This window comes from Mixophyes fleayi, assembly GCF_038048845.1.
Source record: "Mixophyes fleayi isolate aMixFle1 chromosome 4 unlocalized genomic scaffold, aMixFle1.hap1 SUPER_4_unloc_2, whole genome shotgun sequence".
Lineage (NCBI taxonomy): Eukaryota > Metazoa > Chordata > Amphibia > Anura > Limnodynastidae > Mixophyes > Mixophyes fleayi.
This window is the reverse complement of record NW_027445888.1, coordinates 39755-67474: the sequence shown is the minus strand read 5'-3', so window position 1 is coordinate 67474 and position 27720 is coordinate 39755. Positions and strand designations below refer to the sequence as shown.

The 27720-nt window shown below is 41.2% G+C and overlaps 26 non-coding genes across 26 annotated transcripts; all 26 read left to right on the top strand.

Moving 5' to 3' along the window:
• The first annotated feature begins 388 nt into the window (after window positions 1-388).
• On the top strand, window positions 389-461 carry TRNAV-CAC (transfer RNA valine (anticodon CAC)). Its single transcript has one exon. It is a non-coding gene; the product is annotated as a tRNA-Val (tRNA).
• Window positions 462-2268: 1807 nt separating this feature from the next.
• TRNAV-CAC (transfer RNA valine (anticodon CAC)) lies at window positions 2269-2341 on the top strand. The gene has a single exon. It is a non-coding gene; the product is annotated as a tRNA-Val (tRNA).
• An 890-nt stretch (window positions 2342-3231) lies between these two features.
• Window positions 3232-3304, top strand: TRNAM-CAU (transfer RNA methionine (anticodon CAU)). Its single transcript has one exon. It is a non-coding gene; the product is annotated as a tRNA-Met (tRNA).
• An 812-nt stretch (window positions 3305-4116) lies between these two features.
• On the top strand, window positions 4117-4189 carry TRNAV-CAC (transfer RNA valine (anticodon CAC)). Its single transcript has one exon. It is a non-coding gene; the product is annotated as a tRNA-Val (tRNA).
• Window positions 4190-5079: 890 nt separating this feature from the next.
• TRNAM-CAU (transfer RNA methionine (anticodon CAU)) lies at window positions 5080-5152 on the top strand. The gene has a single exon. It is a non-coding gene; the product is annotated as a tRNA-Met (tRNA).
• Window positions 5153-6002: 850 nt separating this feature from the next.
• On the top strand, window positions 6003-6075 carry TRNAV-CAC (transfer RNA valine (anticodon CAC)). Its single transcript has one exon. It is a non-coding gene; the product is annotated as a tRNA-Val (tRNA).
• An 890-nt stretch (window positions 6076-6965) lies between these two features.
• On the top strand, window positions 6966-7038 carry TRNAM-CAU (transfer RNA methionine (anticodon CAU)). The gene has a single exon. It is a non-coding gene; the product is annotated as a tRNA-Met (tRNA).
• Window positions 7039-7889: 851 nt separating this feature from the next.
• TRNAV-CAC (transfer RNA valine (anticodon CAC)) lies at window positions 7890-7962 on the top strand. Its single transcript has one exon. It is a non-coding gene; the product is annotated as a tRNA-Val (tRNA).
• An 890-nt stretch (window positions 7963-8852) lies between these two features.
• On the top strand, window positions 8853-8925 carry TRNAM-CAU (transfer RNA methionine (anticodon CAU)). Its single transcript has one exon. It is a non-coding gene; the product is annotated as a tRNA-Met (tRNA).
• Window positions 8926-9776: 851 nt separating this feature from the next.
• TRNAV-CAC (transfer RNA valine (anticodon CAC)) lies at window positions 9777-9849 on the top strand. The gene has a single exon. It is a non-coding gene; the product is annotated as a tRNA-Val (tRNA).
• An 890-nt stretch (window positions 9850-10739) lies between these two features.
• TRNAM-CAU (transfer RNA methionine (anticodon CAU)) lies at window positions 10740-10812 on the top strand. The gene has a single exon. It is a non-coding gene; the product is annotated as a tRNA-Met (tRNA).
• Window positions 10813-11635: 823 nt separating this feature from the next.
• On the top strand, window positions 11636-11708 carry TRNAV-CAC (transfer RNA valine (anticodon CAC)). The gene has a single exon. It is a non-coding gene; the product is annotated as a tRNA-Val (tRNA).
• Window positions 11709-13471: 1763 nt separating this feature from the next.
• TRNAV-CAC (transfer RNA valine (anticodon CAC)) lies at window positions 13472-13544 on the top strand. The gene has a single exon. It is a non-coding gene; the product is annotated as a tRNA-Val (tRNA).
• A 1763-nt stretch (window positions 13545-15307) lies between these two features.
• Window positions 15308-15380, top strand: TRNAV-CAC (transfer RNA valine (anticodon CAC)). The gene has a single exon. It is a non-coding gene; the product is annotated as a tRNA-Val (tRNA).
• An 890-nt stretch (window positions 15381-16270) lies between these two features.
• On the top strand, window positions 16271-16343 carry TRNAM-CAU (transfer RNA methionine (anticodon CAU)). The gene has a single exon. It is a non-coding gene; the product is annotated as a tRNA-Met (tRNA).
• An 851-nt stretch (window positions 16344-17194) lies between these two features.
• On the top strand, window positions 17195-17267 carry TRNAV-CAC (transfer RNA valine (anticodon CAC)). Its single transcript has one exon. It is a non-coding gene; the product is annotated as a tRNA-Val (tRNA).
• A 1763-nt stretch (window positions 17268-19030) lies between these two features.
• On the top strand, window positions 19031-19103 carry TRNAV-CAC (transfer RNA valine (anticodon CAC)). The gene has a single exon. It is a non-coding gene; the product is annotated as a tRNA-Val (tRNA).
• An 890-nt stretch (window positions 19104-19993) lies between these two features.
• On the top strand, window positions 19994-20066 carry TRNAM-CAU (transfer RNA methionine (anticodon CAU)). The gene has a single exon. It is a non-coding gene; the product is annotated as a tRNA-Met (tRNA).
• An 851-nt stretch (window positions 20067-20917) lies between these two features.
• Window positions 20918-20990, top strand: TRNAV-CAC (transfer RNA valine (anticodon CAC)). The gene has a single exon. It is a non-coding gene; the product is annotated as a tRNA-Val (tRNA).
• An 890-nt stretch (window positions 20991-21880) lies between these two features.
• On the top strand, window positions 21881-21953 carry TRNAM-CAU (transfer RNA methionine (anticodon CAU)). The gene has a single exon. It is a non-coding gene; the product is annotated as a tRNA-Met (tRNA).
• An 851-nt stretch (window positions 21954-22804) lies between these two features.
• Window positions 22805-22877, top strand: TRNAV-CAC (transfer RNA valine (anticodon CAC)). The gene has a single exon. It is a non-coding gene; the product is annotated as a tRNA-Val (tRNA).
• An 890-nt stretch (window positions 22878-23767) lies between these two features.
• Window positions 23768-23840, top strand: TRNAM-CAU (transfer RNA methionine (anticodon CAU)). Its single transcript has one exon. It is a non-coding gene; the product is annotated as a tRNA-Met (tRNA).
• An 851-nt stretch (window positions 23841-24691) lies between these two features.
• Window positions 24692-24764, top strand: TRNAV-CAC (transfer RNA valine (anticodon CAC)). Its single transcript has one exon. It is a non-coding gene; the product is annotated as a tRNA-Val (tRNA).
• Window positions 24765-25654: 890 nt separating this feature from the next.
• Window positions 25655-25727, top strand: TRNAM-CAU (transfer RNA methionine (anticodon CAU)). Its single transcript has one exon. It is a non-coding gene; the product is annotated as a tRNA-Met (tRNA).
• Window positions 25728-26578: 851 nt separating this feature from the next.
• Window positions 26579-26651, top strand: TRNAV-CAC (transfer RNA valine (anticodon CAC)). The gene has a single exon. It is a non-coding gene; the product is annotated as a tRNA-Val (tRNA).
• An 890-nt stretch (window positions 26652-27541) lies between these two features.
• On the top strand, window positions 27542-27614 carry TRNAM-CAU (transfer RNA methionine (anticodon CAU)). The gene has a single exon. It is a non-coding gene; the product is annotated as a tRNA-Met (tRNA).
• The last annotated feature ends 106 nt before the right edge of the window (window positions 27615-27720 follow it).

Here is a 27720-nt window from a genome sequence, read left to right as displayed (position 1 = left end):
TCCCAGCATGAGGAAACCACTTTAATCACTGTGAGACACATGCAAAAATGTCTGAATGTCACACAAAATGAACGGCACTCCATAATTTAGGATATTTTACCAACACCCAAATATAGTACACTTATGTGGTGTGATGAGACACAAGGTGGGAAAGGACTGTCTCTGGATTCTGATTTTACTAAGAGACCACCCATCCAAGATGGACCCCTAATGAAGGACTAGGGAACAGGGACCCTGGGTACATCGATATGGGTAGGATAACACCCTCAGACAGTCAGTGTAAATAATCACATTTTTTTATCAAGTTGAGTCCAGATAGAGATCACTAAATGTCAGAAAGGATCACTCTCTATTACAGTGTCAGAGGTCAGGACAGGTCACAGCTGGTGTTTCTGTAGTGTAGTGGTTATCACGTTCGCCTCACACGCGAAAGTTCCCCAGTTCGAAACTGGGCAGAAACAGGCCTTAGTTCTCCTTTTATATAGGACATGTGAGATGTAAAATTGATATAATATCCTGTAAATACTATTTGTATCAACAGGAAGTTTTAATGGCATTGCATCAGTGTTCATTAGGGAAACTAGTGTATTGAAAGGAATAATACAACCCTGTAAGTAGCAAGTTATTTTTGGTACAGAATTTTAACAAGACAAACATAAGCATGCAGGATGTTCGATACTAGAGTAGTGGGATCTGTAGGGGTGAGGGTGTCAGAGTGAAGTTAGCCATGCATTGGGAAGGGGGGAACATTGTGGGGAGGTGGAGGGGCCCTGTTCTAATCATCTGTCCTGGGACCCATGATCTCTGATGACGGCCTTACCTCTTCCTATACAAGCAAGTTTTCTACTGGCTGTTCCCATTGTTTGACTACACTGCTTGCTTACATGTACAACACCATCTATCTCTCCACCTTCATTCATGATTCAACAATCTTTTCCATACGCCTCCTGTATATCTTAGCAATAGCTCCTGTCGGGCACCTAACCTCTCTATGTCTTTCAGGAACAAGTCCCAGGGATGATGTCAATGAGGTTTCAGGGAGAGATAGAAAGGGGCATTGCTTCCTAGCTTCTATATTGAATGCTGTGCGGAAGCGATTTATCTGCCAGGAACTACTCATCATTGTTCTTGGCCATGACACAGGGATCTGTGACTTGCCGTAACTCCCTGCCTAAAATTAAACAAGACATTACAGTTACATCCTGTAGCCTGAAGGGGTTAATTTTATTAATTAATCATAGAGCAACAGCGAAACATAACTATAATTTACAAAGCATCTTCTTGTAAATTAGTTACTAGTGAAGAGACAATTGAAGAACATTATTCAGCGTTAATTCCAAACAGTGTAGCTGCCTCGTTAGCGCAGTAGGTAGCGCGTCAGTCTCATAATCGTGAGTTCGATCCTCACATGGGGCAACCTGTCTTTTTCTCACCCCTCTCTATGTTCTTTCTATGTTGTCAAACCAGCCATATTGCTCTGAGACGACTTAGAGGTTGCACTGACAGCCCAAGGTTCCAGTGAGTGGGCAAGAACTGATTCATATGGCTATTGCCCTTACTAATCACTTGAACCTGATGCTCAATAGGATTGCTGTGTTCAAAATGTGTAAGTTTCTGGGCACTTCAGCATAAAGTGATGGGAGACACCTAGTTGAGTGTAGTGTATTCCTTCATATGTAGGGATCTACTTATAGTGCAGAGGAGTTTTAGTTGAGATCAGATCTTCCCTAACACCAATACATCAAAAGTAAAATTGATCTTGTAACTATACAAGGTCTCCAACGTAATAGCAATAAAGTAAAACTTAGATCAAACAAAAAACAAATTTAAAGATAAAAAAATGATGAAAACAAAATCTGACACTATTCCCTGTCCTTCTTCCCAGCATGAGGAAACCACTTTAATCACTGTGAGACACATGCAAAAATGTCTGAATGTCACACAAAATGAACGGCACTCCATAATTTAGGATATTTTACCAACACCCAAATATAGTACACTTATGTGGTGTGATGAGACACAAGGTGGGAAAGGACTGTCTCTGGATTCTGATTTTAGTAAGAGACCACCCATCCAAGATGGACCCCTAATGAAGGACTAGGGAACAGGGACCCTGGGTACATCGATATGGGTAGGATAACACCCTCAGACAGTCAGTGTAAATAATCACATTTTTTTTATCAAGTTGAGTCCAGATAGAGATCACTAAATGTCAGAAAGGATCACTCTCTATTACAGTGTCAGAGGTCAGGACAGGTCACAGCTGGTGTTTCTGTAGTGTAGTGGTTATCACGTTCGCCTCACACGCGAAAGGTCCCCAGTTCGAAACTGGGCAGAAACAGGCCTTAGTTCTCCTTTTATATAGGACATGTGAGATGTAAAATTGATATAATATCCTGTAAATACTATTTGTATCAACAGGAAGTTTTAATGGCATTGCATCAGTGTTCATTAGGGAAACTAGTGTATTGAAAGGAATAATACAACCCTGTAAGTAGCAAGTTATTTTTGGTACAGAATTTTAACAAGACAAACATAAGCATGCAGGATGTTCGATACTAGAGTAGTGGGATCTGTAGGGGTGAGGGTGTCAGAGTGAAGTTAGCCATGCATTGGGAAGGGGGGAACATTGTGGGGAGGTGGAGGGGCCCTGTTCTAATCATCTGTCCTGGGACCCATGATCTCTGATGACGGCCTTACCTCTTCCTATACAAGCAAGTTTTCTACTGGCTGTTCCCATTGTTTGACTACACTGCTTGCTTACATGTACAACACCATCTATCTCTCCACCTTCATTCATGATTCAACAATCTTTTCCATACGCCTCCTGTATATCTTAGCAATAGCTCCTGTCGGGCACCTAACCTCTCTATGTCTTTCAGGAACAAGTCCCAGGGATGATGTCAATGAGGTTTCAGGGAGAGATAGAAAGGGGCATTGCTTCCCAGCTTCTATATTGAATGCTGTGCGGAAGCGATTTATCTGCCAGGAACCACTCATCATTGTTCTTGGCCATGACACAGGGATCTGTGACTTGCCGTAACTCCCTGCCTAAAATTAAACAAGACATTACAGTTACATCCTGTAGCCTGAAGGGGTTAATTTTATTAATTAACCATAGAGCAACAGCGAAACATAACTATAATTTACAAAGCATCTTCTTGTAAATTAGTTACTAGTGAAGAGACAATTGAAGAACATTATTCAGCGTTAATTCCAAACAGTGTAGCTGCCTTGTTAGCGCAGTAGGTAGCGCGTCAGTCTCATAATCTGAAGGTCATGAGTTTGATCCTCACATGGGGCAACCTGTCTTTTTCTCACCCCTCTCTATGTTCTTTCTAGGTTGCACTGACAGCCCAAGGTTCCAGTGAGTGGGCAAGAACTGATTCATATGGCTATTGCCCTTACTAATCACTTGAACCTGATGCTCAATAGGATTGCTGTGTTCAAAATGTGTAAGTTTCTGGGCACTTCAGCATAAAGTGATGGGAGACACCTAGTTGAGTGTAGTGTATTCCTTCATATGTAGGGATCTACTTATAGTGCAGAGGAGTTTTAGTTGAGATCAGATCTTCCCTAACACCAATACATCAAAAGTAAAATTGATCTTGTAACTATACAAGGTCTCCAACGTAATAGCAATAAAGTAAAACTTAGATCAAACAAAAAACAAATTTAAAGATAAAAAAATGATGAAAACAAAATCTGACACTATTCCCTGTCCTTCTTCCCAGCATGAGGAAACCACTTTAATCACTGTGAGACACATGCAAAAATGTCTGAATGTCACACAAAATGAACGGCACTCCATAATTTAGGATATTTTACCAACACCCAAATATAGTACACTTATGTGGTGTGATGAGACACAAGGTGGGAAAGGACTGTCTCTGGATTCTGATTTTACTAAGAGACCACCCATCCAAGATGGACCCCTAATGAAGGACTAGGGAACAGGGACCCTGGGTACATCGATATGGGTAGGATAACACCCTCAGACAGTCAGTGTAAATAATCACATTTTTTTATCAAGTTGAGTCCAGATAGAGATCACTAAATGTCAGAAAGGATCACTCTCTATTACAGTGTCAGAGGTCAGGACAGGTCACAGCTGGTGTTTCTGTAGTGTAGTGGTTATCACGTTCGCCTCACACGCGAAAGGTCCCCAGTTCGAAACTGGGCAGAAACAGGCCTTAGTTCTCCTTTTATATAGGACATGTGAGATGTAAAATTGATATAATATCCTGTAAATACTATTTGTATCAACAGGAAGTTTTAATGGCATTGCATCAGTGTTCATTAGGGAAACTAGTGTATTGAAAGGAATAATACAACCCTGTAAGTAGCAAGTTATTTTTGGTACAGAATTTTAACAAGACAAACATAAGCATGCAGGATGTTCGATACTAGAGTAGTGGGATCTGTAGGGGTGAGGGTGTCAGAGTGAAGTTAGCCATGCATTGGGAAGGGGGGAACATTGTGGGGAGGTGGAGGGGCCCTGTTCTAATCATCTGTCCTGGGACCCATGATCTCTGATGACGGCCTTACCTCTTCCTATACAAGCAAGTTTTCTACTGGCTGTTCCCATTGTTTGACTACACTGCTTGCTTACATGTACAACACCATCTATCTCTCCACCTTCATTCATGATTCAACAATCTTTTCCATACGCCTCCTGTATATCTTAGCAATAGCTCCTGTCGGGCACCTAACCTCTCTATGTCTTTCAGGAACAAGTCCCAGGGATGATGTCAATGAGGTTTCAGGGAGAGATAGAAAGGGGCATTGCTTCCTAGCTTCTATATTGAATGCTGTGCGGAAGCGATTTATCTGCCAGGAACCACTCATCATTGTTCTTGGCCATGACACAGGGATCTGTGACTTGCCGTAACTCCCTGCCTAAAATTAAACAAGACATTACAGTTACATCCTGTAGCCTGAAGGGGTTAATTTTATTAATTAACCATAGAGCAACAGCGAAACATAACTATAATTTACAAAGCATCTTCTTGTAAATTAGTTACTAGTGAAGAGACAATTGAAGAACATTATTCAGCGTTAATTCCAAACAGTGTAGCTGCCTCGTTAGCGCAGTAGGTAGCGCGTCAGTCTCATAATCTGAAGGTCGTGAGTTCAATCCTCACATGGGGCAACCTGTCTTTTTCTCACCCCTCTCTATGTTCTTTCTATGTTGTCAAACCAGCCATATTGCTCTGAGACGACTTAGAGGTTGCACTGACAGCCCAAGGTTCCAGTGAGTGGGCAAGAACTCATTCATATGGCTATTGCCCTCCTAATCACTTGAACCTGATGCTCAATAGGATTGCTGTGTTCAAAATGTGTAAGTTTCTGGGCACTTCAGCATAAAGTGATGGGAGACACCTAGTTGAGTGTAGTGTATTCCTTCATATGTAGGGATCTACTTATAGTGCAGAGGAGTTTTAGTTGAGATCAGATCTTCCCTAACACCAATACATCAAAAGTAAAATTGATCTTGTAACTATACAAGGTCTCCAACGTAATAGCAATAAAGTAAAACTTAGATCAAACAAAAAACAAATTTAAAGATAAAAAAATGATGAAAACAAAATCTGACACTATTCCCTGTCCTTCTTCCCAGCATGAGGAAACCACTTTAATCACTGTGAGACACATGCAAAAATGTCTGAATGTCACACAAAATGAACGGCACTCCATAATTTAGGATATTTTACCAACACCCAAATATAGTACACTTATGTGGTGTGATGAGACACAAGGTGGGAAAGGACTGTCTCTGGATTCTGATTTTACTAAGAGACCACCCATCCAAGATGGACCCCTAATGAAGGACTAGGGAACAGGGACCCTGGGTACATCGATATGGGTAGGATAACACCCTCAGACAGTCAGTGTAAATAATCACATTTTTTTATCAAGTTGAGTCCAGATAGAGATCACTAAATGTCAGAAAGGATCACTCTCTATTACAGTGTCAGAGGTCAGGACAGGTCACAGCTGGTGTTTCTGTAGTGTAGTGGTTATCACGTTCGCCTCACACGCGAAAGGTCCCCAGTTCGAAACTGGGCAGAAACAGGCCTTAGTTCTCCTTTTATATAGGACATGTGAGATGTAAAATTGATATAATATCCTGTAAATACTATTTGTATCAACAGGAAGTTTTAATGGCATTGCATCAGTGTTCATTAGGGAAACTAGTGTATTGAAAGGAATAATACAACCCTGTAAGTAGCAAGTTATTTTTGGTACAGAATTTTAACAAGACAAACATAAGCATGCAGGATGTTCGATACTAGAGTAGTGGGATCTGTAGGGGTGAGGGTGTCAGAGTGAAGTTAGCCATGCATTGGGAAGGGGGGAACATTGTGGGGAGGTGGAGGGGCCCTGTTCTAATCATCTGTCCTGGGACCCATGATCTCTGATGACGGCCTTACCTCTTCCTATACAAGCAAGTTTTCTACTGGCTGTTCCCATTGTTTGACTACACTGCTTGCTTACATGTACAACACCATCTATCTCTCCACCTTCATTCATGATTCAACAATCTTTTCCATACGCCTCCTGTATATCTTAGCAATAGCTCCTGTCGGGCACCTAACCTCTCTATGTCTTTCAGGAACAAGTCCCAGGGATGATGTCAATGAGGTTTCAGGGAGAGATAGAAAGGGGCATTGCTTCCTAGCTTCTATATTGAATGCTGTGCGGAAGCGATTTATCTGCCAGGAACCACTCATCATTGTTCTTGGCCATGACACAGGGATCTGTGACTTGCCGTAACTCCCTGCCTAAAATTAAACAAGACATTACAGTTACATCCTGTAGCCTGAAGGGGTTAATTTTATTAATTAATCATAGAGCAACAGCGAAACATAACTATAATTTACAAAGCATCTTCTTGTAAATTAGTTACTAGTGAAGAGACAATTGAAGAACATTATTCAGCGTTAATTCCCAACAGTGTAGCTGCCTCGTTAGCGCAGTAGGTAGCGCGTCAGTCTCATAATCTGAAGGTCGTGAGTTCGATCCTCACATGGGGCAACCTGTCTTTTTCTCACCCCTCTCTATGTTCTTTCTATGTTGTCAAACCAGCCATATTGCTCTGAGACGACTTAGAGGTTGCACTGACAGCCCAAGGTTCCAGTGAGTGGGCAAGAACTGATTCATATGGCTATTGCCCTTACTAATCACTTGAACCTGATGCTCAATAGGATTGCTGTGTTCAAAATGTGTAAGTTTCTGGGCACTTCAGCATAAAGTGATGGGAGACACCTAGTTGAGTGTAGTGTATTCCTTCATATGTAGGGATCTACTTATAGTGCAGAGGAGTTTTAGTTGAGATCAGATCTTCCCTAACACCAATACATCAAAAGTAAAATTGATCTTGTAACTATACAAGGTCTCCAACGTAATAGCAATAAAGTAAAACTTAGATCAAACAAAAAACAAATTTAAAGATAAAAAAATGATGAAAACAAAATCTGACACTATTCCCTGTCCTTCTTCCCAGCATGAGGAAACCACTTTAATCACTGTGAGACACATGCAAAAATGTCTGAATGTCACACAAAATGAACGGCACTCCATAATTTAGGATATTTTACCAACACCCAAATATAGTACACTTATGTGGTGTGATGAGACACAAGGTGGGAAAGGACTGTCTCTGGATTCTGATTTTACTAAGAGACCACCCATCCAAGATGGACCCCTAATGAAGGACTAGGGAACAGGGACCCTGGGTACATCGATATGGGTAGGATAACACCCTCAGACAGTCAGTGTAAATAATCACATTTTTTTATCAAGTTGAGTCCAGATAGAGATCACTAAATGTCAGAAAGGATCACTCTCTATTACAGTGTCAGAGGTCAGGACAGGTCACAGCTGGTGTTTCTGTAGTGTAGTGGTTATCACGTTCGCCTCACACGCGAAAGGTCCCCAGTTCGAAACTGGGCAGAAACAGGCCTTAGTTCTCCTTTTATATAGGACATGTGAGATGTAAAATTGATATAATATCCTGTAAATACTATTTGTATCAACAGGAAGTTTTAATGGCATTGCATCAGTGTTCATTAGGGAAACTAGTGTATTGAAAGGAATAATACAACCCTGTAAGTAGCAAGTTATTTTTGGTACAGTATTTTAACAAGACAAACATAAGCATGCAGGATGTTCGATACTAGAGTAGTGGGATCTGTAGGGGTGAGGGTGTCAGAGTGAAGTTAGCCATGCATTGGGAAGGGGGGAACATTGTGGGGAGGTGGAGGGGCCCTGTTCTAATCATCTGTCCTGGGACCCATGATCTCTGATGACGGCCTTACCTCTTCCTATACAAGCAAGTTTTCTACTGGCTGTTCCCATTGTTTGACTACACTGCTTGCTTACATGTACAACACCATCTATCTCTCCACCTTCATTCATGATTCAACAATCTTTTCCATACGCCTCCTGTATATCTTAGCAATAGCTCCTGTCGGGCACCTAACCTCTCTATGTCTTTCAGGAACAAGTCCCAGGGATGATGTCAATGAGGTTTCAGGGAGAGATAGAAAGGGGCATTGCTTCCTAGCTTCTATATTGAATGCTGTGCGGAAGCGATTTATCTGCCAGGAACCACTCATCATTGTTCTTGGCCATGACACAGGGATCTGTGACTTGCCGTAACTCCCTGCCTAAAATTAAACAAGACATTACAGTTACATCCTGTAGCCTGAAGGGGTTAATTTTATTAATTAACCATAGAGCAACAGCGAAACATAACTATAATTTACAAAGCATCTTCTTGTAAATTAGTTACTAGTGAAGAGACAATTGAAGAACATTATTCAGCGTTAATTCCAAACAGTGTAGCTGCCTCGTTAGCACAGTAGGTAGCACATCAGTCTCATAATCTGAAGGTCGTGAGTTCGATCCTCACATGGGGCAACCTGTCTTTTTCTCACCCCTCTCTATGTTCTTTCTATGTTGTCAAACCAGCCATATTGCTCTGAGACGACTTAGAGGTTGCACTGACAGCCCAAGGTTCCAGTGAGTGGGCAAGAACTGATTCATATGGCTATTGCCCTTACTAATCACTTGAACCTGATGCTCAATAGGATTGCTGTGTTCAAAATGTGTAAGTTTCTGGGCACTTCAGCATAAAGTGATGGGAGACACCTAGTTGAGTGTAGTGTATTCCTTCATATGTAGGGATCTACTTATAGTGCAGAGGAGTTTTAGTTGAGATCAGATCTTCCCTAACACCAATACATCAAAAGTAAAATTGATCTTGTAACTATACAAGGTCTCCAACGTAATAGCAATAAAGTAAAACTTAGATCAAACAAAAAACAAATTTAAAGATAAAAAAATGATGAAAACAAAATCTGACACTATTCCCTGTCCTTCTTCCCAGCATGAGGAAACCACTTTAATCACTGTGAGACACATGCAAAAATGTCTGAATGTCACACAAAATGAACGGCACTCCATAATTTAGGATATTTTACCAACACCCAAATATAGTACACTTATGTGGTGTGATGAGACACAAGGTGGGAAAGGACTGTCTCTGGATTCTGATTTTACTAAGAGACCACCCATCCAAGATGGACCCCTAATGAAGGACTAGGGAACAGGGACCCTGGGTACATCGATATGGGTAGGATAACACCCTCAGACAGTCAGTGTAAATAATCACATTTTTTTATCAAGTTGAGTCCAGATAGAGATCACTAAATGTCAGAAAGGATCACTCTCTATTACAGTGTCAGAGGTCAGGACAGGTCACAGCTGGTGTTTCTGTAGTGTAGTGGTTATCACGTTCGCCTCACACGCGAAAGGTCCCCAGTTCGAAACTGGGCAGAAACAGGCCTTAGTTCTCCTTTTATATAGGACATGTGAGATGTAAAATTGATATAATATCCTGTAAATACTATTTGTATCAACAGGAAGTTTTAATGGCATTGCATCAGTGTTCATTAGGGAAACTAGTGTATTGAAAGGAATAATACAACCCTGTAAGTAGCAAGTTATTTTTGGTACAGTATTTTAACAAGACAAACATAAGCATGCAGGATGTTCGATACTAGAGTAGTGGGATCTGTAGGGGTGAGGGTGTCAGAGTGAAGTTAGCCATGCATTGGGAAGGGGGGAACATTGTGGGGAGGTGGAGGGGCCCTGTTCTAATCATCTGTCCTGGGACCCATGATCTCTGATGACGGCCTTACCTCTTCCTATACAAGCAAGTTTTCTACTGGCTGTTCCCATTGTTTGACTACACTGCTTGCTTACATGTACAACACCATCTATCTCTCCACCTTCATTCATGATTCAACAATCTTTTCCATACGCCTCCTGTATATCTTAGCAATAGCTCCTGTCGGGCACCTAACCTCTCTATGTCTTTCAGGAACAAGTCCCAGGGATGATGTCAATGAGGTTTCAGGGAGAGATAGAAAGGGGCATTGCTTCCTAGCTTCTATATTGAATGCTGTGCGGAAGCGATTTATCTGCCAGGAACCACTCATCATTGTTCTTGGCCATGACACAGGGATCTGTGACTTGCCGTAACTCCCTGCCTAAAATTAAACAAGACATTACAGTTACATCCTGTAGCCTGAAGGGGTTAATTTTATTAATTAACCATAGAGCAACAGCGAAACATAACTATAATTTACAAAGCATCTTCTTGTAAATTAGTTACTAGTGAAGAGACAATTGAAGAACATTATTCAGCGTTAATTCCAAACAGTGTAGCTGCCTCGTTAGCACAGTAGGTAGCACATCAGTCTCATAATCTGAAGGTCATGAGTTCGATCCTCACATGGGGCAACCTGTCTTTTTCTCACCCCTCTCTATATTGCTCTGAGACGACTTAGAGGTTGCACTGACAGCCCAAGGTTCCAGTGAGTGGGCAAGAACTGATTCATATGGCTATTGCCCTTACTAATCACTTGAACCTGATGCTCAATAGGATTGCTGTGTTCAAAATGTGTAAGTTTCTGGGCACTTCAGCATAAAGTGATGGGAGACACCTAGTTAAGTGTAGTGTATTCCTTCATATGTAGGGATCTACTTATAGTGCAGAGGAGTTTTAGTTGAGATCAGATCTTCCCTAACACCAATACATCAAAAGTAAAATTGATCTTGTAACTATACAAGGTCTCCAACGTAATAGCCATAAAGTAAAACTTAGATCAAACAAAAAACAAATTTAAAGATAAAAAAATGATGAAAACAAAATCTGACACTATTCCCTGTCCTTCTTCCCAGCATGAGGAAACCACTTTAATCACTGTGAGACACATGCAAAAATGTCTGAATGTCACACAAAATGAACGGCACTCCATAATTTAGGATATTTTACCAACACCCAAATATAGTACACTTATGTGGTGTGATGAGACACAAGGTGGGAAAGGACTGTCTCTGGATTCTGATTTTACTAAGAGACCACCCATCCAAGATGGACCCCTAATGAAGGACTAGGGAACAGGGACCCTGGGTACATCGATATGGGTAGGATAACACCCTCAGACAGTCAGTGTAAATAATCACATTTTTTTATCAAGTTGAGTCCAGATAGAGATCACTAAATGTCAGAAAGGATCACTCTCTATTACAGTGTCAGAGGTCAGGACAGGTCACAGCTGGTGTTTCTGTAGTGTAGTGGTTATCACATTCGCCTCACACGCAAAAGGTCCCCAGTTCGAAACTGGGCAGAAACAGGCCTTAGTTCTCCTTTTATATAGGACATGTGAGATGTAAAATTGATATAATATCCTGTAAATACTATTTGTATCAACAGGAAGTTTTAATGGCATTGCATCAGTGTTCATTAGGGAAACTAGTGTATTGAAAGGAATAATACAACCCTGTAAGTAGCAAGTTATTTTTGGTACAGAATTTTAACAAGACAAACATAAGCATGCAGGATGTTCGATACTAGAGTAGTGGGATCTGTAGGGGTGAGGGTGTCAGAGTGAAGTTAGCCATGCATTGGGAAGGGGGGAACATTGTGGGGAGGTGGAGGGGCCCTGTTCTAATCATCTGTCCTGGGACCCATGATCTCTGATGACGGCCTTACCTCTTCCTATACAAGCAAGTTTTCTACTGGCTGTTCCCATTGTTTGACTACACTGCTTGCTTACATGTACAACACCATCTATCTCTCCACCTTCATTCATGATTCAACAATCTTTTCCATACGCCTCCTGTATATCTTAGCAATAGCTCCTGTCGGGCACCTAACCTCTCTATGTCTTTCAGGAACAAGTCCCAGGGATGATGTCAATGAGGTTTCAGGGAGAGATAGAAAGGGGCATTGCTTCCCAGCTTCTATATTGAATGCTGTGCGGAAGCGATTTATCTGCCAGGAACCACTCATCATTGTTCTTGGCCATGACACAGGGATCTGTGACTTGCCGTAACTCCCTGCCTAAAATTAAACATGACATTACAGTTACATCCTGTAGCCTGAAGGGGTTAATTTTATTAATTAACCATAGAGCAACAGCGAAACATAACTATAATTTACAAAGCATCTTCTTGTAAATTAGTTACTAGTGAAGAGACAATTGAAGAACATTATTCAGCGTTAATTCCAAACAGTGTAGCTGCCTCGTTAGCACAGTAGGTAGCACATCAGTCTCATAATCCCTCTCTATGTTCTTTCTATGTTGTCAAACCAGCCATATTGCTCTGAGACGACTTAGAGGTTGCACTGACAGCCCAAGGTTCCAGTGAGTGGGCAAGAACTGATTCATATGGCTATTGCCCTTACTAATCACTTGAACCTGATGCTCAATAGGATTGCTGTGTTCAAAATGTGTAAGTTTCTGGGCACTTCAGCATAAAGTGATGGGAGACACCTAGTTAAGTGTAGTGTATTCCTTCATATGTAGGGATCTACTTATAGTGCAGAGGAGTTTTAGTTGAGATCAGATCTTCCCTAACACCAATACATCAAAAGTAAAATTGATCTTGTAACTATACAAGGTCTCCAACGTAATAGCCATAAAGTAAAACTTAGATCAAACAAAAAACAAATTTAAAGATAAAAAAATGATGAAAACAAAATCTGACACTATTCCCTGTCCTTCTTCCCAGCATGAGGAAACCACTTTAATCACTGTGAGACACATGCAAAAATGTCTGAATGTCACACAAAATGAACGGCACTCCATAATTTAGGATATTTTACCAACACCCAAATATAGTACACTTATGTGGTGTGATGAGACACAAGGTGGGAAAGGACTGTCTCTGGATTCTGATTTTACTAAGAGACCACCCATCCAAGATGGACCCCTAATGAAGGACTAGGGAACAGGGACCCTGGGTACATCGATATGGGTAGGATAACACCCTCAGACAGTCAGTGTAAATAATCACATTTTTTTATCAAGTTGAGTCCAGATAGAGATCACTAAATGTCAGAAAGGATCACTCTCTATTACAGTGTCAGAGGTCAGGACAGGTCACAGCTGGTGTTTCTGTAGTGTAGTGGTTATCACATTCGCCTCACACGCAAAAGGTCCCCAGTTCGAAACTGGGCAGAAACAGGCCTTAGTTCTCCTTTTATATAGGACATGTGAGATGTAAAATTGATATAATATCCTGTAAATACTATTTGTATCAACAGGAAGTTTTAATGGCATTGCATCAGTGTTCATTAGGGAAACTAGTGTATTGAAAGGAATAATACAACCCTGTAAGTAGCAAGTTATTTTTGGTACAGAATTTTAACAAGACAAACATAAGCATGCAGGATGTTCGATACTAGAGTAGTGGGATCTGTAGGGGTGAGGGTGTCAGAGTGAAGTTAGCCATGCATTGGGAAGGGGGGAACATTGTGGGGAGGTGGAGGGGCCCTGTTCTAATCATCTGTCCTGGGACCCATGATCTCTGATGACGGCCTTACCTCTTCCTATACAAGCAAGTTTTCTACTGGCTGTTCCCATTGTTTGACTACACTGCTTGCTTACATGTACAACACCATCTATCTCTCCACCTTCATTCATGATTCAACAATCTTTTCCATACGCCTCCTGTATATCTTAGCAATAGCTCCTGTCGGGCACCTAACCTCTCTATGTCTTTCAGGAACAAGTCCCAGGGATAATGTCAATGAGGTTTCAGGGAGAGATAGAAAGGGGCATTGCTTCCCAGCTTCTATATTGAATGCTGTGCGGAAGCGATTTATCTGCCAGGAACCACTCATCATTGTTCTTGGCCATGACACAGGGATCTGTGACTTGCCGTAACTCCCTGCCTAAAATTAAACATGACATTACAGTTACATCCTGTAGCCTGAAGGGGTTAATTTTATTAATTAACCATAGAGCAACAGCGAAACATAACTATAATTTACAAAGCATCTTCTTGTAAATTAGTTACTAGTGAAGAGACAATTGAAGAACATTATTCAGCGTTAATTCCAAACAGTGTAGCTGCCTCGTTAGCACAGTAGGTAGCACATCAGTCTCATAATCCCTCTCTATGTTCTTTCTATGTTGTCAAACCAGCCATATTGCTCTGAGACGACTTAGAGGTTGCACTGACAGCCCAAGGTTCCAGTGAGTGGGCAAGAACTGATTCATATGGCTATTGCCCTTACTAATCACTTGAACCTGATGCTCAATAGGATTGCTGTGTTCAAAATGTGTAAGTTTCTGGGCACTTCAGCATAAAGTGATGGGAGACACCTAGTTGAGTGTAGTGTATTCCTTCATATGTAGGGATCTACTTATAGTGCAGAGGAGTTTTAGTTGAGATCAGATCTTCCCTAACACCAATACATCAAAAGTAAAATTGATCTTGTAACTATACAAGGTCTCCAACGTAATAGCCATAAAGTAAAACTTAGATCAAACAAAAAACAAATTTAAAGATAAAAAAATGATGAAAACAAAATCTGACACTATTCCCTGTCCTTCTTCCCAGCATGAGGAAACCACTTTAATCACTGTGAGACACATGCAAAAATGTCTGAATGTCACACAAAATGAACGGCACTCCATAATTTAGGAAATTTTACCAACACCCAAATATAGTACACTTATGTGGTGTGATGAGACACAAGGTGGGAAAGGACTGTCTCTGGATTCTGATTTTACTAAGAGACCACCCATCCAAGATGGACCCCTAATGAAGGACTAGGGAACAGGGACCCTGGGTACATCGATATGGGTAGGATAACACCCTCAGACAGTCAGTGTAAATAATCACATTTTTTTATCAAGTTGAGTCCAGATAGAGATCACTAAATGTCAGAAAGGATCACTCTCTATTACAGTGTCAGAGGTCAGGACAGGTCACAGCTGGTGTTTCTGTAGTGTAGTGGTTATCACGTTCGCCTCACACGCGAAAGGTCCCCAGTTCGAAACTGGGCAGAAACAGGCCTTAGTTCTCCTTTTATATAGGACATGTGAGATGTAAAATTGATATAATATCCTGTAAATACTATTTGTATCAACAGGAAGTTTTAATGGCATTGCATCAGTGTTCATTAGGGAAACTAGTGTATTGAAAGGAATAATACAACCCTGTAAGTAGCAAGTTATTTTTGGTACAGAATTTTAACAAGACAAACATAAGCATGCAGGATGTTCGATACTAGAGTAGTGGGATCTGTAGGGGTGAGGGTGTCAGAGTGAAGTTAGCCATGCATTGGGAAGGGGGGAACATTGTGGGGAGGTGGAGGGGCCCTGTTCTAATCATCTGTCCTGGGACCCATGATCTCTGATGACGGCCTTACCTCTTCCTATACAAGCAAGTTTTCTACTGGCTGTTCCCATTGTTTGACTACACTGCTTGCTTACATGTACAACACCATCTATCTCTCCACCTTCATTCATGATTCAACAATCTTTTCCATACGCCTCCTGTATATCTTAGCAATAGCTCCTGTCGGGCACCTAACCTCTCTATGTCTTTCAGGAACAAGTCCCAGGGATGATGTCAATGAGGTTTCAGGGAGAGATAGAAAGGGGCATTGCTTCCTAGCTTCTATATTGAATGCTGTGCGGAAGCGATTTATCTGCCAGGAACCACTCATCATTGTTCTTGGCCATGACACAGGGATCTGTGACTTGCCGTAACTCCCTGCCTAAAATTAAACAAGACATTACAGTTACATCCTGTAGCCTGAAGGGGTTAATTTTATTAATTAACCATAGAGCAACAGCGAAACATAACTATAATTTACAAAGCATCTTCTTGTAAATTAGTTACTAGTGAAGAGACAATTGAAGAACATTATTCAGCGTTAATTCCAAACAGTGTATCTGCCTCGTTAGCGCAGTAGGTAGCGCGTCAGTCTCATAATCTGAAGGTCATGAGTTCGATCCTCACATGGGGCAACCTGTCTTTTTCTCACCCCTCTCTATGTTCTTTCTATGTTGTCAAACCAGCCATATTGCTCTGAGACGACTTAGAGGTTGCACTGACAGCCCAAGGTTCCAGTGAGTGGGCAAGAACTGATTCATATGGCTATTGCCCTTACTAATCACTTGAACCTGATGCTCAATAGGATTGCTGTGTTCAAAATGTGTAAGTTTCTGGGCACTTCAGCATAAAGTGATGGGAGACACCTAGTTGAGTGTAGTGTATTCCTTCATATGTAGGGATCTACTTATAGTGCAGAGGAGTTTTAGTTGAGATCAGATCTTCCCTAACACCAATACATCAAAAGTAAAATTGATCTTGTAACTATACAAGGTCTCCAACGTAATAGCCATAAAGTAAAACTTAGATCAAACAAAAAACAAATTTAAAGATAAAAAAATGATGAAAACAAAATCTGACACTATTCCCTGTCCTTCTTCCCAGCATGAGGAAACCACTTTAATCACTGTGAGACACATGCAAAAATGTCTGAATGTCACACAAAATGAACGGCACTCCATAATTTAGGAAATTTTACCAACACCCAAATATAGTACACTTATGTGGTGTGATGAGACACAAGGTGGGAAAGGACTGTCTCTGGATTCTGATTTTACTAAGAGACCACCCATCCAAGATGGACCCCTAATGAAGGACTAGGGAACAGGGACCCTGGGTACATCGATATGGGTAGGATAACACCCTCAGACAGTCAGTGTAAATAATCACATTTTTTTATCAAGTTGAGTCCAGATAGAGATCACTAAATGTCAGAAAGGATCACTCTCTATTACAGTGTCAGAGGTCAGGACAGGTCACAGCTGGTGTTTCTGTAGTGTAGTGGTTATCACATTCGCCTCACACGCAAAAGGTCCCCAGTTCGAAACTGGGCAGAAACAGGCCTTAGTTCTCCTTTTATATAGGACATGTGAGATGTAAAATTGATATAATATCCTGTAAATACTATTTGTATCAACAGGAAGTTTTAATGGCATTGCATCAGTGTTCATTAGGGAAACTAGTGTATTGAAAGGAATAATACAACCCTGTAAGTAGCAAGTTATTTTTGGTACAGAATTTTAACAAGACAAACATAAGCATGCAGGATGTTCGATACTAGAGTAGTGGGATCTGTAGGGGTGAGGGTGTCAGAGTGAAGTTAGCCATGCATTGGGAAGGGGGGAACATTGTGGGGAGGTGGAGGGGCCCTGTTCTAATCATCTGTCCTGGGACCCATGATCTCTGATGACGGCCTTACCTCTTCCTATACAAGCAAGTTTTCTACTGGCTGTTCCCATTGTTTGACTACACTGCTTGCTTACATGTACAACACCATCTATCTCTCCACCTTCATTCATGATTCAACAATCTTTTCCATACGCCTCCTGTATATCTTAGCAATAGCTCCTGTCGGGCACCTAACCTCTCTATGTCTTTCAGGAACAAGTCCCAGGGATAATGTCAATGAGGTTTCAGGGAGAGATAGAAAGGGGCATTGCTTCCCAGCTTCTATATTGAATGCTGTGCGGAAGCGATTTATCTGCCAGGAACCACTCATCATTGTTCTTGGCCATGACACAGGGATCTGTGACTTGCCGTAACTCCCTGCCTAAAATTAAACATGACATTACAGTTACATCCTGTAGCCTGAAGGGGTTAATTTTATTAATTAACCATAGAGCAACAGCGAAACATAACTATAATTTACAAAGCATCTTCTTGTAAATTAGTTACTAGTGAAGAGACAATTGAAGAACATTATTCAGCGTTAATTCCAAACAGTGTAGCTGCCTCGTTAGCACAGTAGGTAGCACATCAGTCTCATAATCCCTCTCTATGTTCTTTCTATGTTGTCAAACCAGCCATATTGCTCTGAGACGACTTAGAGGTTGCACTGACAGCCCAAGGTTCCAGTGAGTGGGCAAGAACTGATTCATATGGCTATTGCCCTTACTAATCACTTGAACCTGATGCTCAATAGGATTGCTGTGTTCAAAATGTGTAAGTTTCTGGGCACTTCAGCATAAAGTGATGGGAGACACCTAGTTGAGTGTAGTGTATTCCTTCATATGTAGGGATCTACTTATAGTGCAGAGGAGTTTTAGTTGAGATCAGATCTTCCCTAACACCAATACATCAAAAGTAAAATTGATCTTGTAACTATACAAGGTCTCCAACGTAATAGCCATAAAGTAAAACTTAGATCAAACAAAAAACAAATTTAAAGATAAAAAAATGATGAAAACAAAATCTGACACTATTCCCTGTCCTTCTTCCCAGCATGAGGAAACCACTTTAATCACTGTGAGACACATGCAAAAATGTCTGAATGTCACACAAAATGAACGGCACTCCATAATTTAGGATATTTTACCAACACCCAAATATAGTACACTTATGTGGTGTGATGAGACACAAGGTGGGAAGGGACTGTCTCTGGATTCTGATTTTACTAAGAGACCACCCATCCAAGATGGACCCCTAATGAAGGACTAGGGAACAGGGACCCTGGGTACATCGATATGGGTAGGATAACACCCTCAGACAGTCAGTGTAAATAATCACATTTTTTTATCAAGTTGAGTCCAGATAGAGATCACTAAATGTCAGAAAGGATCACTCTCTATTACAGTGTCAGAGGTCAGGACAGGTCACAGCTGGTGTTTCTGTAGTGTAGTGGTTATCACGTTCGCCTCACACGCGAAAGGTCCCCAGTTCGAAACTGGGCAGAAACAGGCCTTAGTTCTCCTTTTATATAGGACATGTGAGATGTAAAATTGATATAATATCCTGTAAATACTATTTGTATCAACAGGAAGTTTTAATGGCATTGCATCAGTGTTCATTAGGGAAACTAGTGTATTGAAAGGAATAATACAACCCTGTAAGTAGCAAGTTATTTTTGGTACAGAATTTTAACAAGACAAACATAAGCATGCAGGATGTTCGATACTAGAGTAGTGGGATCTGTAGGGGTGAGGGTGTCAGAGTGAAGTTAGCCATGCATTGGGAAGGGGGGAACATTGTGGGGAGGTGGAGGGGCCCTGTTCTAATCATCTGTCCTGGGACCCATGATCTCTGATGACGGCCTTACCTCTTACTATACAAGCAAGTTTTCTACTGGCTGTTCCCATTGTTTGACTACACTGCTTGCTTACATGTACAACACCATCTATCTCTCCACCTTCATTCATGATTCAACAATCTTTTCCATACGCCTCCTGTATATCTTAGCAATAGCTCCTGTCGGGCACCTAACCTCTCTATGTCTTTCAGGAACAAGTCCCAGGGATGATGTCAATGAGGTTTCAGGGAGAGATAGAAAGGGGCATTGCTTCCTAGCTTCTATATTGAATGCTGTGCGGAAGCGATTTATCTGCCAGGAACCACTCATCATTGTTCTTGGCCATGACACAGGGATCTGTGACTTGCCGTAACTCCCTGCCTAAAATTAAACAAGACATTACAGTTACATCCTGTAGCCTGAAGGGGTTAATTTTATTAATTAATCATAGAGCAACAGCGAAACATAACTATAATTTACAAAGCATCTTCTTGTAAATTAGTTACTAGTGAAGAGACAATTGAAGAACATTATTCAGCGTTAATTCCAAACAGTGTAGCTGCCTCGTTAGCGCAGTAGGTAGCGCGTCAGTCTCATAATCTGAAGGTCGTGAGTTCGATCCTCACATGGGGCAACCTGTCTTTTTCTCACCCCTCTCTATGTTCTTTCTATGTTGTCAAACCAGCCATATTGCTCTGAGACGACTTAGAGGTTGAACTGACAGCCCAAGGTTCCAGTGAGTGGGCAAGAACTGATTCATATGGCTATTGCCCTTACTAATCACTTGAACCTGATGCTCAATAGGATTGCTGTGTTCAAAATGTGTAAGTTTCTGGGCACTTCAGCATAAAGTGATGGGAGACACCTAGTTGAGTGTAGTGTATTCCTTCATATGTAGGGATCTACTTATAGTGCAGAGGAGTTTTAGTTGAGATCAGATCTTCCCTAACACCAATACATCAAAAGTAAAATTGATCTTGTAACTATACAAGGTCTCCAACGTAATAGCCATAAAGTAAAACTTAGATCAAACAAAAAACAAATTTAAAGATAAAAAAATGATGAAAACAAAATCTGACACTATTCCCTGTCCTTCTTCCCAGCATGAGGAAACCACTTTAATCACTGTGAGACACATGCAAAAATGTCTGAATGTCACACAAAATGAACGGCACTCCATAATTTAGGATATTTTACCAACACCCAAATATAGTACACTTATGTGGTGTGATGAGACACAAGGTGGGAAGGGACTGTCTCTGGATTCTGATTTTACTAAGAGACCACCCATCCAAGATGGACCCCTAATGAAGGACTAGGGAACAGGGACCCTGGGTACATCGATATGGGTAGGATAACACCCTCAGACAGTCAGTGTAAATAATCACATTTTTTTATCAAGTTGAGTCCAGATAGAGATCACTAAATGTCAGAAAGGATCACTCTCTATTACAGTGTCAGAGGTCAGGACAGGTCACAGCTGGTGTTTCTGTAGTGTAGTGGTTATCACGTTCGCCTCACACGCGAAAGGTCCCCAGTTCGAAACTGGGCAGAAACAGGCCTTAGTTCTCCTTTTATATAGGACATGTGAGATGTAAAATTGATATAATATCCTGTAAATACTATTTGTATCAACAGGAAGTTTTAATGGCATTGCATCAGTGTTCATTAGGGAAACTAGTGTATTGAAAGGAATAATACAACCCTGTAAGTAGCAAGTTATTTTTGGTACAGAATTTTAACAAGACAAACATAAGCATGCAGGATGTTCGATACTAGAGTAGTGGGATCTGTAGGGGTGAGGGTGTCAGAGTGAAGTTAGCCATGCATTGGGAAGGGGGGAACATTGTGGGGAGGTGGAGGGGCCCTGTTCTAATCATCTGTCCTGGGACCCATGATCTCTGATGACGGCCTTACCTCTTCCTATACAAGCAAGTTTTCTACTGGCTGTTCCCATTGTTTGACTACACTGCTTGCTTACATGTACAACACCATCTATCTCTCCACCTTCATTCATGATTCAACAATCTTTTCCATACGCCTCCTGTATATCTTAGCAATACCTCCTGTCGGGCACCTAACCTCTCTATGTCTTTCAGGAACAAGTCCCAGGGATGATGTCAATGAGGTTTCAGGGAGAGATAGAAAGGGGCATTGCTTCCTAGCTTCTATATTGAATGCTGTGCGGAAGCGATTTATCTGCCAGGAACCACTCATCATTGTTCTTGGCCATGACACAGGGATCTGTGACTTGCCGTAACTCCCTGCCTAAAATTAAACAAGACATTACAGTTACATCCTGTAGCCTGAAGGGGTTAATTTTATTAATTAATCATAGAGCAACAGCGAAACATAACTATAATTTACAAAGCATCTTCTTGTAAATTAGTTACTAGTGAAGAGACAATTGAAGAACATTATTCAGCGTTAATTCCAAACAGTGTAGCTGCCTCGTTAGCGCAGTAGGTAGCGCGTCAGTCTCATAATCTGAAGGTCGTGAGTTCGATCCTCACATGGGGCAACCTGTCTTTTTCTCACCCCTCTCTATGTTCTTTCTATGTTGTCAAACCAGCCATATTGCTCTGAGACGACTTAGAGGTTGCACTGACAGCCCAAGGTTCCAGTGAGTGGGCAAGAACTGATTCATATGGCTATTGCCCTTACTAATCACTTGAACCTGATGCTCAATAGGATTGCTGTGTTCAAAATGTGTAAGTTTCTGGGCACTTCAGCATAAAGTGATGGGAGACACCTAGTTGAGTGTAGTGTATTCCTTCATATGTAGGGATCTACTTATAGTGCAGAGGAGTTTTAGTTGAGATCAGATCTTCCCTAACACCAATACATCAAAAGTAAAATTGATCTTGTAACTATACAAGGTCTCCAACGTAATAGCCATAAAGTAAAACTTAGATCAAACAAAAAACAAATTTAAAGATAAAAAAATGATGAAAACAAAATCTGACACTATTCCCTGTCCTTCTTCCCAGCATGAGGAAACCACTTTAATCACTGTGAGACACATGCAAAAATGTCTGAATGTCACACAAAATGAACGGCACTCCATAATTTAGGATATTTTACCAACACCCAAATATAGTACACTTATGTGGTGTGATGAGACACAAGGTGGGAAGGGACTGTCTCTGGATTCTGATTTTACTAAGAGACCACCCATCCAAGATGGACCCCTAATGAAGGACTAGGGAACAGGGACCCTGGGTACATCGATATGGGTAGGATAACACCCTCAGACAGTCAGTGTAAATAATCACATTTTTTTATCAAGTTGAGTCCAGATAGAGATCACTAAATGTCAGAAAGGATCACTCTCTATTACAGTGTCAGAGGTCAGGACAGGTCACAGCTGGTGTTTCTGTAGTGTAGTGGTTATCACGTTCGCCTCACACGCGAAAGGTCCCCAGTTCGAAACTGGGCAGAAACAGGCCTTAGTTCTCCTTTTATATAGGACATGTGAGATGTAAAATTGATATAATATCCTGTAAATACTATTTGTATCAACAGGAAGTTTTAATGGCATTGCATCAGTGTTCATTAGGGAAACTAGTGTATTGAAAGGAATAATACAACCCTGTAAGTAGCAAGTTATTTTTGGTACAGAATTTTAACAAGACAAACATAAGCATGCAGGATGTTCGATACTAGAGTAGTGGGATCTGTAGGGGTGAGGGTGTCAGAGTGAAGTTAGCCATGCATTGGGAAGGGGGGAACATTGTGGGGAGGTGGAGGGGCCCTGTTCTAATCATCTGTCCTGGGACCCATGATCTCTGATGACGGCCTTACCTCTTCCTATACAAGCAAGTTTTCTACTGGCTGTTCCCATTGTTTGACTACACTGCTTGCTTACATGTACAACACCATCTATCTCTCCACCTTCATTCATGATTCAACAATCTTTTCCATACGCCTCCTGTATATCTTAGCAATAGCTCCTGTCGGGCACCTAACCTCTCTATGTCTTTCAGGAACAAGTCCCAGGGATGATGTCAATGAGGTTTCAGGGAGAGATAGAAAGGGGCATTGCTTCCTAGCTTCTATATTGAATGCTGTGCGGAAGCGATTTATCTGCCAGGAACCACTCATCATTGTTCTTGGCCATGACACAGGGATCTGTGACTTGCCGTAACTCCCTGCCTAAAATTAAACAAGACATTACAGTTACATCCTGTAGCCTGAAGGGGTTAATTTTATTAATTAACCATAGAGCAACAGCGAAACATAACTATAATTTACAAAGCATCTTCTTGTAAATTAGTTACTAGTGAAGAGACAATTGAAGAACATTATTCAGCGTTAATTCCAAACAGTGTAGCTGCCTCGTTAGCGCAGTAGGTAGCGCGTCAGTCTCATAATCTGAAGGTCATGAGTTCGATCCTCACATGGGGCAACCTGTCTTTTTCTCACCCCTCTCTATGTTCTTTCTATGTTGTCAAACCAGCCATATTGCTCTGAGACGACTTAGAGGTTGCACTGACAGCCCAAGGTTCCAGTGAGTGGGCAAGAACTGATTCATATGGCTATTGCCCTTACTAATCACTTGAACCTGATGCTCAATAGGATTGCTGTGTTCAAAATGTGTAAGTTTCTGGGCACTTCAGCATAAAGTGATGGGAGACACCTAGTTGAGTGTAGTGTATTCCTTCATATGTAGGGATCTACTTATAGTGCAGAGGAGTTTTAGTTGAGATCAGATCTTACCTAACACCAATACATCAAAAGTAAAATTGATCTTGTAACTATACAAGGTCTCCAACGTAATAGCCATAAAGTAAAACTTAGATCAAACAAAAAACAAATTTAAAGATAAAAAAATGATGAAAACAAAATCTGACACTATTCCCTGTCCTTCTTCCCAGCATGAGGAAACCACTTTAATCACTGTGAGACACATGCAAAAATGTCTGAATGTCACACAAAATGAACGGCACTCCATAATTTAGGATATTTTACCAACACCCAAATATAGTACACTTATGTGGTGTGATGAGACACAAGGTGGGAAGGGACTGTCTCTGGATTCTGATTTTACTAAGAGACCACCCATCCAAGATGGACCCCTAATGAAGGACTAGGGAACAGGGACCCTGGGTACATCGATATGGGTAGGATAACACCCTCAGACAGTCAGTGTAAATAATCACATTTTTTTATCAAGTTGAGTCCAGATAGAGATCACTAAATGTCAGAAAGGATCACTCTCTATTACAGTGTCAGAGGTCAGGACAGGTCACAGCTGGTGTTTCTGTAGTGTAGTGGTTATCACATTCGCCTCACACGCGAAAGGTCCCCAGTTCGAAACTGGGCAGAAACAGGCCTTAGTTCTCCTTTTATATAGGACATGTGAGATGTAAAATTGATATAATATCCTGTAAATACTATTTGTATCAACAGGAAGTTTTAATGGCATTGCATCAGTGTTCATTAGGGAAACTAGTGTATTGAAAGGAATAATACAACCCTGTAAGTAGCAAGTTATTTTTGGTACAGAATTTTAACAAGACAAACATAAGCATGCAGGATGTTCGATACTAGAGTAGTGGGATCTGTAGGGGTGAGGGTGTCAGAGTGAAGTTAGCCATGCATTGGGAAGGGGGGAACATTGTGGGGAGGTGGAGGGGCCCTGTTCTAATCATCTGTCCTGGGACCCATGATCTCTGATGACGGCCTTACCTCTTCCTATACAAGCAAGTTTTCTACTGGCTGTTCCCATTGTTTGACTACACTGCTTGCTTACATGTACAACACCATCTATCTCTCCACCTTCATTCATGATTCAACAATCTTTTCCATACGCCTCCTGTATATCTTAGCAATAGCTCCTGTCGGGCACCTAACCTCTCTATGTCTTTCAGGAACAAGTCCCAGGGATGATGTCAATGAGGTTTCAGGGAGAGATAGAAAGGGGCATTGCTTCCTAGCTTCTATATTGAATGCTGTGCGGAAGCGATTTATCTGCCAGGAACCACTCATCATTGTTCTTGGCCATGACACAGGGATCTGTGACTTGCCGTAACTCCCTGCCTAAAATTAAACAAGACATTACAGTTACATCCTGTAGCCTGAAGGGGTTAATTTTATTAATTAACCATAGAGCAACAGCGAAACATAACTATAATTTACAAAGCATCTTCTTGTAAATTAGTTACTAGTGAAGAGACAATTGAAGAACATTATTCAGCGTTAATTCCAAACAGTGTAGCTGCCTCGTTAGCGCAGTAGGTAGCGCGTCAGTCTCATAATCTGAAGGTCATGAGTTCGATCCTCACATGGGGCAACCTGTCTTTTTCTCACCCCTCTCTATGTTCTTTCTATGTTGTCAAACCAGCCATATTGCTCTGAGACGACTTAGAGGTTGCACTGACAGCCCAAGGTTCCAGTGAGTGGGCAAGAACTGATTCATATGGCTATTGCCCTTACTAATCACTTGAACCTGATGCTCAATAGGATTGCTGTGTTCAAAATGTGTAAGTTTCTGGGCACTTCAGCATAAAGTGATGGGAGACACCTAGTTGAGTGTAGTGTATTCCTTCATATGTAGGGATCTACTTATAGTGCAGAGGAGTTTTAGTTGAGATCAGATCTTCCCTAACACCAATACATCAAAAGTAAAATTGATCTTGTAACTATACAAGGTCTCCAACGTAATAGCCATAAAGTAAAACTTAGATCAAACAAAAAACAAATTTAAAGATAAAAAAATGATGAAAACAAAATCTGACACTATTCCCTGTCCTTCTTCCCAGCATGAGGAATCCACTTTAATCACTGTGAGACACATGCAAAAATGTCTGAATGTCACACAAAATGAACGGCACTCCATAATTTAGGATATTTTACCAACACCCAAATATAGTACACTTATGTGGTGTGATGAGACACAAGGTGGGAAAGGACTGTCTCTGGATTCTGATTTTACTAAGAGACCACCCATCCAAGATGGACCCCTAATGAAGGACTAGGGAACAGGGACCCTGGGTACATCGATATGGGTAGGATAACACCCTCAGACAGTCAGTGTAAATAATCACATTTTTTTATCAAGTTGAGTCCAGATAGAGATCACTAAATGTCAGAAAGGATCACTCTCTATTACAGTGTCAGAGGTCAGGACAGGTCACAGCTGGTGTTTCTGTAGTGTAGTGGTTATCACGTTCGCCTCACACGCGAAAGGTCCCCAGTTTGAAACTGGGCAGAAACAGGCCTTAGTTCTCCTTTTATATAGGACATGTGAGATGTAAAATTGATATAATATCCTGTAAATACTATTTGTATCAACAGGAAGTTTTAATGGCATTGCATCAGTGTTCATTAGGGAAACTAGTGTATTGAAAGGAATAATACAACCCTGTAAGTAGCAAGTTATTTTTGGTACAGAATTTTAACAAGACAAACATAAGCATGCAGGATGTTCGATACTAGAGTAGTGGGATCTGTAGGGGTGAGGGTGTCAGAGTGAAGTTAGCCATGCATTGGGAAGGGGGGAACATTGTGGGGAGGTGGAGGGGCCCTGTTCTAATCATCTGTTCTGAGACCCATGATCTCTGATTACGGCCTTACCTCTTCCTATACAAGCAAGTTTTCTACTGGCTGTTCCCATTGTTTGACTACACTGCTTGCTTACATGTACAACACCATCTATCTCTCCACCTTCATTCATGATTCAACAATCTTTTCCATACGCCTCCTGTATATCTTAGCAATAGCTCCTGTCGGGCACCTAACCTCTCTATGTCTTTCAGGAACAAGTCCCAGGGATGATGTCAATGAGGTTTCAGGGAGAGATAGAAAGGGGCATTGCTTCCTAGCTTCTATATTGAATGCTGTGCGGAAGCGATTTATCTGCCAGGAACCACTCATCATTGTTCTTGGCCATGACACAGGGATCTGTGACTTGCCGTAACTCCCTGCCTAAAATTAAACAAGACATTACAGTTACATCCTGTAGCCTGAAGGGGTTAATTTTATTAATTAACCATAGAGCAACAGCGAAACATAACTATAATTTACAAAGCATCTTCTTGTAAATTAGTTACTAGTGAAGAGACAATTGAAGAACATTATTCAGCGTTAATTCCAAACAGTGTAGCTGCCTCGTTAGCGCAGTAGGTAGCGCGTCAGTCTCATAATCTGAAGGTCATGAGTTCGATCCTCACATGGGGCAACCTGTCTTTTTCTCACCCCTCTCTATGTTCTTTCTATGTTGTCAAACCAGCCATATTGCTCTGAGACGACTTAGAGGTTGTACTGACAGCCCAAGGTTCCAGTGA